Below are 10,448 nucleotides of genomic sequence, written 5' to 3' on the forward strand. Positions count from 1 at the left end.
ACTACGTGCTCTCTTTAACGACCCAAGTATTGTGGGACAAAGGGAATACCTAAAAACTACTCAAAAACTAGTGTCAAAAACGCCCTTAGTACGCCATCATAGCTTTACACCATCCACTAGGTACAATGCGGCTATGCCCACCTTTAAGTATTCCTTTAGTTGATAAATCCAAAAGTGTTCATGAGCGGATCTATTCATGTGCACAATGGTGCACATGACTCACAAGTAAAAAAAAAATTACTACCTCCGTTACATATTAGTTACAACTTTTTCCATTTAGGGGTGCTACCTATTAGTTGCAACTTTCTATTTCTTTCTTTTTTTGGTAAATTTTTTCATATAAAATTACTACTTTACCCTTACTTAAAAAATCATAATCTCAATTACCTATTATAATCTGCTCACGTTAACCATTAACCCAACATCATTAAATTAATGATTCTCAACAAATTAATTATTCACCAACCAACTTCATTCAATGAATCTAACCAATTCAATGCTATTTTCCAGATTTGGTGAAATTTCAATACCGCAGTTCATCTGGGTTCTTCATCCATGAGTGGTTCTTCTTCTTCCATGAGTTTCTCTTTCCTTCTTCCATGAATTTCTTTCTCCTACCTCAATCTAACATCTAACCCACGAATTCCTCATAATCGCACTCTGAACTAACCCATGAAATTCATCACAATCGCTCTCAAACCCACGAAATCCTCACAAAACCCATGAGTTCGTCATGAAATTCCCCACAATCGCTCTTAGACCCACGAAATCCTCACAAAACCCATGAGTTCGTCACGGAATCTTCTCAAAACCTCTCAAAATCCTCAGATCTACACTTAAATATGGTTTCTGGGTGATTTCTAGGTTGTTCAATGTGCGTGAGGGTGGTTTCTAAGTTGTTAGAAGTTGCGTGTGGGTGGTTTCTGGGTGGTTTCGGCTGAGAGGAGATGGTTTTAGGCTGTTGGGCGACGATGGCGGGGTGGCTGTTGTTGGTCGACGGTTGCGGGGTGGCTGTTGTTGGTGGTGGTCAATTTTTTAATTACCTTCACTTTCTCTCTCCTACCCTTAATTATCTATTGTTTGATTCATTAATCAACTATTATGAAATTTTGTCTTAAAATCCGTGCCAAGGTAAAAGTTGCAACTAATATGTAACGGAGGTAGTATGTGTTCTTTTTAAAAAAATATCAAAGAGACCGCTTATTACAAATAAGGGGTCTCTTTGCGTGCCTGTGTCACATCGACAGTGTTTTTTTTAAATATCAAAGACATCGGTTATTTAGATAACAGATCTCTTTGATGTTGCTATTCATGATTGTTCGCTGCTTTTTTTTCATTAAAATAACCGGTCTCTTAAGTTATCTCACTTTTTTTTGTATAATTTTTTGTTTTTTTTAATTTTTGTTTCTATTTTTTTTTTTTTTTTAATTTGTGCAACCAATTTTAATATGTACCTATAAAGCTTATCAATTAATTAAAAAATCATAAAGTTAATTTAATGTAATAGTTTTACAGTACCATTTGTTTGTAACAGGTTATTTGTATTACTTTCGACTTGTAAGATTGAATTTTTAAGTATCATTTTGTTGTAGTATGGATCTTTATTTGTGTCCTATTTTTGGATTGAAATCAATTTGGTAAAATGTAAATTTTTACATAATTTTTGGAATAAAATAAATTATGAACAAGATTTGGAAAAAAAAAAAAATTGTATCAATAATTGATGGTGACTTACCTTCTCGAAAATCCTGGATCCACCACTGAAAGTTTTGCTTCATTTCAAAAGTGAAGTTATCGACTTTCTTAAAGTCTCTTGTGCTATCAAAGATTCGAGGTTTGGGTGGTTTGATATTTCAACCTCTAACTCCAATAAGACCTCATGGGGCGCGCATCAAGGTTAGACATTTATATATTGTGCGCCTCATTTTACAACCCTAATACACAATCAAGATGCTTCACAACCTCATCAATTGTGGCTCCAATTCGCTCGATATGATTTTCTTGTCCGATCACAATTTCCTTAAGGTGGGGCTATTTTTCTTTCAATGAGGTCCATTTCTTTGACTTGACACCCAAGCTAGTTAAGTATATTTCCGAGTGATTCCATTTCAATTGACTCCCTTTCTATTGATCAATATGGTCTTTGATTGTCAGGGTTCAAGCCTGATGCTAGTGCCAATTTTCATGATTCGAGTGTTTTGAGAGTGGATCTATTGTGGTACGGAACAACACAAGCGAGATGTGCATCCAAAGGACACTCTTGTCTGTAAACACAAAAGTAGGAAGAAGTGTTGATTGACGCTTGTGACGACCATATAATAAAAGGCAAACATGCGATACAGGAAAATGAATATAAAAGAGAGAGAGATAATAACAATGATATAATTAGAACATAACTCAAACCTAACATGGCCTTACTTGAAGTCTTCCCACGTTAAATAAAAACCTTAAAACCTCTATCAACCTCTCAAGAATTAAGAGCGAACTAATTTGAACCCAAGCATATAAAAAACCAAATAAACCAAATAAGCCAAATTGACCCATTTCGACTTGATTCAATAAATTGGTAAGTCCTACTCTGCTATCAGTACTATGCATTAACCTAAAACCAACTCGACAACCTATATCGACACCTCTACGGTGAGCTCTACCGTCATGACAGCTCTACCGTCATGACGTTTCTTTAAATCCTATACAGTATACTCCATTCGTCCCATAATATAGTTCCTGTTTTCCTATTTTGAAGATCTAAAATGTTGTTCCTGTTTTTATTTTTGGATAGTAGTAAAGTATATTATACCCTCACTTTTTTAACTTTATTCATTGTAATTCCTAATTTACCCTTGATTTTTGCACATAATTTGTACTTTTTTACACTTTTCTCTCTAACTTTTATCTATGATTGTGCTTTTCAGTTTTATAAATGCACTTTATCTACTTTCTCCTCCTATTTCTTAAATACCGTGAAAAAACACAAACAAAAATTATATTATGGGACGAAGGAAGTACGTATTCCAATTTTTCCCTTGAAATATTTTCGACCAATTTCCCAAAACCAAAATTTATAAAGTGAAAAAAAAAAAAAAAAAAAAAACAAACAAACAAAAACCCCTCCAAACACGCGCCACCGAATCCCATATTCTCTCTCCTACCTTCATCTCCCCGACCCCAAAATCTCCCCTTTTTGAAATCAGACCCCAGATTGAATCACCCAAACCCAAATGACAACCTATGGCACCATACCCACTTCCAATTCACCCGACCCACCTCCATTAACAAACCTCCATTTCATCTCCCACGCCAAACACAAGATCCAATCTACCTACACCACCCATCGCCGTCCATGGAACCTCTTACTTTCTCTCTCCTCCCTCTCACTCCCCTCCTCCTTCAACGACGTCGTTCCCCGGATCAAAACCAACCTCTCCTTCTTCCGTATGAACTACGCCATCATCACCCTTCTCATCCTCTTCTGCTCTCTTCTCTGGCACCCTATCTCCCTCATCGTCTTCCTCTGCACCATGTCCGCTTGGCTGTTCCTCTACTTTCTCCGTGACACGCCGCTATTTGTTTTTGGATACATCGTTGATGATAAGATTGTGCTTGCGCTTCTTGCGGTCTTGACGGTGGTTTTTCTGCTGCTTACCGATGTCACGGCGAATATTGTTGTGGCGCTAAGTGTTGCGGTTGCTGTGATAGTGGTTCATGCCGCGGTGAGGAGGACGGATGATCTTCCGCTCACCGCGGCCGGGTTTGATGATGAGAGTGAAGCGCGTGGTGGGTTTAGTCGTGGTGTTAGTGGGTTGGGTGAACGGCTTCCTTTGAAGGATACGGCGTCGTCTTCGTTTTCGGCTCCCAATTGAAATTCTGGACTGTAGTCAGAAATTGGCAATACAGTATTTGTGAGTTCGTTCTTCACTTTTTTTATTTAATTTTATGTTGTTGTGGTTAAAATTTAGTGAATTAGTGATTTCTGTTTAAATTATTTCAGGGAAATAGGTAAGTGTATTGTCAATTCATGTAATTTTTTAAGTTTAATTTCCGTGTTCGGCATGATCATAGGTTGATGTATTTTTTTTTTTATTTTTTTTTTGGTATATGTAGTTTAGAAATTTGTATGGTCTTATGATTTGATTAAGTTTAAATTTTCAATGCTAATCTCAGGCCTGTTCTCGTACAATTATTTTCGGTTCAGTTGAGTTCAGCTCAACTCAGCTCAGCTCAGCTCTAATAAGTTAAGTTAAGTTCAGTTCAGATCTAATAAGTTAAGTTCAGCTCATTTCAGCTCCTAATTTCCTTCTCTTATAAAATATTCATTTCAGTTCAGCTCTAATAAGTTCAGCTCAGCTCAATTCAGTCAATAAGAACAGGCCCTCATTGAACATTTTCTTTGTTACTCCGTATTTTTTACTTTTGTTCAAATTTTCATGTTGATTAATTTCCATTTTGTAAGCAAATGTTTTTCTACTTGTGTAAACTCTCTTGTACCATGGTGTGAGGTCTTGTTATTCACTTATTTGTTCAGATCATTTTTCTTGTTACTCGTACTACAGTACTATGTTATGATAAGAACATATATGATGAGGAACTGTTATCGAATCTTTGAAATAAGTGTTTTATTCAATCTCGATTATCCTCAATTAGAAGGAGGAACTACTTACGCTTATTGAATCTTCGAAATAACAGCATTATATCCAATCATGATTGTTTTTATTCCAAAAGTAAAAGTGAGGAAAATCTCAAACACCCGCTTAATAATATGAATGGATTATGATTCGCTACTAACACGCCCTCTCTTTAAGTTTTCTGTGAAAAGAAGTGAACATAACGTCGTATTGGCTGTATGTTGAGAAACGACATCAATGGACAATTATTTGATCCCGGATATTGATTTATTACCGCTGTATAGAAAAATTGTTGCATTCAAATTTCAAACAGCGTCTAGCTTGTGTGTTACTGCTTCATTTACAAGATGACAATTCTCTGTTTTCCTAATTTTCAGCGATTTTGCACTTATTTAGTTGCTCAATTGATGAACTTCGGAGTATAAAGACAAGGAGATGATGCCACTTTGTTTAGATTGATAGGTTTTTTATTTTATGTCGATGAAATGGATATTGTTGGCGGCAAATGTGAATATATGTGTCATTTTGCATCATTTGAACATGGATGAACATGTAACAGATGTGTGTTGGACTTTTACTCTTGATGCCAATATTTCTATACTCCATTTGTGTCCAGATAAAAGTTTCATTTAGCTTGAACAAGTTTTTAGAAAGGTGAACAAGAAAAAAAACATTAGATATAGAGTAATGTGTTTGATTGATTACAGGTGAATATAAAAACTACTCAATATTTATTATTTAAAAATAATTAAAAATAAATAAATAAATAAAAATAAAAATAAAAGATTGTGGTGCTGAACTGCTAATAATAGAAGCTTTGATGTTCTATTATTCTGGAACAAGCTGGACTATCTTTACCTGGTTGTTTGCTTGCTGATGTCATTATTACTTTGTTAGTTAGATACTCATAGTATAAATGTATAATTGTGTTTGTTTTATTTCCCCACATTCCAGAACTCTTTGAATACAAAAGCTAGTGGAGGAAATTACAATCCCTATCAATTTGTTGTTGGTTTTGTTCACATTATTTGTTTTTTGAAACGTATAGTCATCCACAGAATCTTGGTTGTGACTGCCATAGTTTAAAAGTGGCAAAGTATTGGATTTACATATCTTAATCCTACATGTACTACAATTTTTATTTTTTCTCTGAGATGAAAGGAAAAATTGCTTATAACAATTTAATCTTTTGTCCTGTTCTTCTAAAATAATTCATCTTTGATGCCTATTTACTCATGATAACCCCAACCGGTCACCAACCTATTGTAAATGGTTACCAATCCACATGTTATGTAATTGGTTAACAATTTTTTCTTTTTTTATTTCCCGATTGGGTGGGAGTGGTTGTGGGGTGAGTAGGAGTGGTTTTCGGGTGGGTGGTAAGGTTGGTTGTGGTAGTTGAGGGTAAGGTTTTGTGGAGGCTGGGGTTTGTTATGGCTAGTGTTAAGGCAGCAACAACGAGCCTCATGAGGTGGTTGTGGTAAGGCGGTGCCAATGAGGGTGGTGAGTCTGGTGACATTGGTTGGACGGTTCTGGTGGGCAATGGTGGTTAGACTGTTGTGATAAGTTAACCTTGGTGTATTAAGTTAACATGTATTAAGCCTATTTTGACAGCTACTGAAATTATAAGAGAGATGAATTAACCTTGGCGTATAGGAAAGAAGAGCACCTTAATAGGTCCTATGCTCTTCAATAATATCACTTTAGTAAAAATCAGTAATTATATATAAATAAAAAAAATAATAAAAATAAAAAAAGTTGAATTAGTCATTCGATTTGGATTCGGTTTGGGGTATAAAAATAATCCAGAACGAATTACAATCCGAAATTTCGACCCATTACATTAAAACCATTTTCTTTTACAAAGTATGCCAATCGCTTATCCTCTTTCGTAGTATAAACTAAAATTAAAAAAACAAAACCATATATCTCATTTTTCAGTATCTCATTCTCTCACAAAGTCATGGCTCATCGCTCACACCAAATCTTCTCACCTTCTCCCTCATTTCACACTCCGATCTGCTTACCGGCCACCCTCATCGGCCACATCTTCTCCAGTTCACCCTCTTCTCTCCACTTCTTCAACTTTGTTAGTAGATACTAGAAGTGAATATATTTAACAAGAAAAGGTAAATAATTGCAGGAATTTTTTGGGTGAAATTCGGGTTTCAAGTTTGAATGTTGCGAAAGAAGGGAACAAATTTTGTTTCGGATTGGATTCTAATTAGAAAAACCAAATTAATTTGGTTTGGTTTGGATTTGACGGAATCTGAATTCATTTTGGATTCGATTTTGGCTATAATTTAAATTGCAAATCGAACTTTCATCCCTAAAAAAAATATGATTATGAATTAGCAAAAATAATTTAATTTCAATTCAGTAAATATAATTCAGTTCAGTAAATATTACTCATTTTGATAAAAATAAAACAAAGAGAACAAAGCCTTAGAAGCAACATAGATGAATTCCTTACCAATCCCTCCACTCTCCCTAATTAACTAGCTTGCTAAGGGATTGTTTAGTTCACCTTATTTTTGCTGATCTAGTCTGAGCTTATCTGATCTAGTTGTCAGATTTGACCAAATTTTGACCTTAAGTGTACGATGATCTAAAAGGAAAAAAATATATCAAGTGGGGTCTTGTTAGATTCGTAATAGTGTGTATATTATTATTATGTAATTTTCTTAATTTTATCATTAAGAAAATTAAAGATATTTAGCGATAAAAAACTACACATAAAACGATGATCTAATATGAATTTATTTTTCTAATCTGATATGAACTTATTTTTTTCTGAAATAATAAAAACTAGTTTAGTTCCCGTGCGATGCATGGTTTTAAACAAATACATTGTGAGATTTGTTTATAATGCGGAGAAAGAAAGTTTTCTACTCCGTTAATTTTTTGTATACATGGTAAGTAATTTTTACTGTAGCATATTACTTGTAAAAAAAATGAACAATTTTGAACATTGAAATACTAACATACTTTAAAAAAAAAAATAAAAAAAAGACTCCGTAGGGACAAAGGATAAAACATATGAAAGGTTTATTAGATAAAAAAATAAAGGTAAAAATTAAAAAAGAAAAAAAAAACTAAAACTAATGACATCACCAAAGCAAATTGGCGGGAAAATTTTTTATGTCAGAGTGACATGTGTACAATTTGGAGAAGGCATGATGTCAGTAACATTTTATTTTAGTATTAGTTAATAGATAAGTTGAACTAAACAAGGCTTCCAACTATAATTGGTCATATCTAAAAAAGCGGTGTTTGCGTGTTTGAAGGAGAAGATTTGAAAGAAGATGCAAGGGTGGAAAGAAAAGCTACTTTCACAAGACGGGAAGGAGGTTTTGATAGAGCTGTCAATTCGGGTAAACGGGTTGGGTTTGGGTCGGGTAAGTGTGGGTCGGGTCAACTCGAGTCGGGTTAATTCTAGTTAATGCCGTTACCTATGCGGTTCGGGTTGGGTCATGTTTGAGTCGGGTCATGCATCTTATCGGGTTTGGGTCGGGTTTAAGTTGGGTTAATAACAGGTTGTTGGGTTTCGATGAGTCCAACTCACCGCGGAAATAAAACCCAAGCCCAAGGAAAAACTCACAATTAATATAACCAAAAGACATACTCCCTTCGTGTTTTTTTAAGTGACACACTTTCCTTAAACGACCTTTTTTTTTAAGTGACACACTTCCTCTTTTAGAAATTCCTTACATTTTAATAATATATCTTAACCCCACTATCTCTTACTTTATCGTTTCTCACTCCTTTCATGGTCCCCACTTCCTCTCACATTCTTTTACTTTATCATTTCTCACTCCTGCAACCTACCCCACTAACATCTTATTTTATTAAAGTCAATAAAATCTCCTAAAACTATGTGTCGGTCAAAGTGTGTCACTTAAAAAAACACGGAGGGAGTAAATACCAAGATTAAAGAAAAGACTAAATTACCCTTGATACGTGCTTCCATCGACCAACGCAGCTCTTACTTGAGAAAGCTAAACCTCATAAGCGCAACGGCCTCCGACGATATCCACCCACAACACGACCCTGATCGGTCTCTTACTTGGAGGTTAGCCAAGTCGGACCAAAACACTACTCGAGTAATTAAGAATTTAAAGGTTTTCTCTCAAGTGGAGATGCCTTATTGAGTTCTTACTCAAGTGAGTTTCCCCAATTCCCAAGGGGGATATTTATAGGGAAACTCAAGTGAGAAATCCACTCTCCCATCAATGTGAGAGAGTTGGTAAAATCAATTTTCCCTTTTTATTTTTAAATCAAAAATAAAATTAAATAACCATTAACTAATTAATCAACAAATGGCATTCTAAGAGGAGATGTTAGGTAAGGACCACAAGGAGAGGGGGGGACCAATACTTGATCCCTAAGGCTCCCAAAAAACCGCCCCTCATTACTCTTAGCTCCAATGAGCGGTTGCCACGTGGCAGGCCAAGCCTTGGCACCCAAGCAGTCTTGCTAGCTGGGCGCACGCATTGTGCGGCAGTGCTGTTGCTTCAGCCCAACACGCCACGCATTGCTTGCGGGCTGCTGGCCGAGGGCACTGCGTGCCACACTACTAGCAATGCTAGCACTACTAGCTCGATGCTACTGCTGCCCGTACCTGCTAGCATGGCTTGCTAGCCATGCGCTAGCAGTGGTGCGCTAACATGTTGCAGCACCAACCAGCCAGCCTAGGCTCGATTTGGTGTGCATGCTAGACACCTTGCTATACCAAGTGCCCCTAGTACTCGGTTTGGTCAGGGCATTCCGATGATAGGGGTATTTTGGTAACTTGTTGATTAATTATTGATTTTACCGTCTCGTCTTTTATTAATTCGACTCGACTTGCGACGCTCGGTTTCTAGCTCCATTTCCGACTGCTAAATTCATATTACTCGAGAGACTCATTAATTCCTTCCGAATTAATTCATCGTGTCGGGTCGTTAGTTGCTTGGTGTGACCCGAATGGTTCAGTCAAGATTAAGTTGTAATATTAATTATACATTAATATTACTGATCGGAAGCAGCCTCCACCTAGGCATTCCGATCACTTGACCTTACTGAATAATTAGCTTTCTAATAACTCCGAACCCTCTATCGGAATAATACACTTGTTTGAAGGACACCATTCCTTTCAATCTCCCACTTGTCCGGACAAGTGTGCTTTTAGTGTATAGCCTTTTTCCTATGTCACTTAATATCTCTTCATGAAATATAAGGTAAGATTATTCGTCATCCCTATTACGTCCAGAAGTGTTTCTCAAAATCCGAGTTTGACTGTCAACAAACAGATGATTTCTAAAGTCCATCCGAGCACGACCATGCATTTTCACAGTCTCGCTATTCGAGAGGCCTTGTAAACAACAAAGACATGTTCCCTATTGTTAGTAGGGGGACATTACCAGTCTTGTAATGTCAGCTTCTCTTACTAAGAGGATCTAGCCGTCCGAGTGTTGCCGTAATAATCTACATGTACGGATGACGTTTGACTAACATCAAAACGGACTATTTCTCAAACAAGAGAACTCACAATACTCATGGTCGAGGAAAGAGATTCCGATAGCCATAATGAGAAGTATACTTATGACGATTTTTAAATCTCTTAAAGTATTCTCATAGGTCGATCCATTATGCTTCTAAACCAACATCTGTGCAAATGATTTATGACAATTATGTCCTTGTAGCACAAGAAACGGTGCTATAAATCAAACTACACACTAATCTCAAGTGGTCATTAATCGTCCATCATTTAAATGACCTTGATTAGGGATAATTTTCGATTATAATATTCAATGTTTACTTAATAGGTGTTTCTTTATCCAA

At 36.1% G+C, this 10,448-nt stretch overlaps 1 pseudogene across 2 annotated transcripts; it reads left to right on the plus strand.

Annotated features, from left to right (window-relative positions):
• Positions 1-3,076: 3,076 nt before the first annotated feature.
• LOC145578926 (PRA1 family protein F2 pseudogene) lies at positions 3,077-5,177 on the plus strand (annotated as a pseudogene). 2 transcript variants are annotated; one of them, XR_014098946.1, is made up of 2 exons: positions 3,077-3,902; positions 5,003-5,177. The product of XR_014098946.1 is annotated as a PRA1 family protein F2 pseudogene, transcript variant X2 (transcript). The 2 variants fall into 2 exon arrangements; XR_014098945.1 differs by lacking the exon at positions 5,003-5,177 and adding an exon at positions 4,165-4,556.
• Positions 5,178-10,448: the final 5,271 nt, after the last annotated feature.

Source organism: Chenopodium album, chromosome 14 (assembly GCF_948465745.1).
Source record: "Chenopodium album chromosome 14, dcCheAlbu1.1, whole genome shotgun sequence".
Lineage (NCBI taxonomy): Eukaryota > Viridiplantae > Streptophyta > Magnoliopsida > Caryophyllales > Amaranthaceae > Chenopodium > Chenopodium album.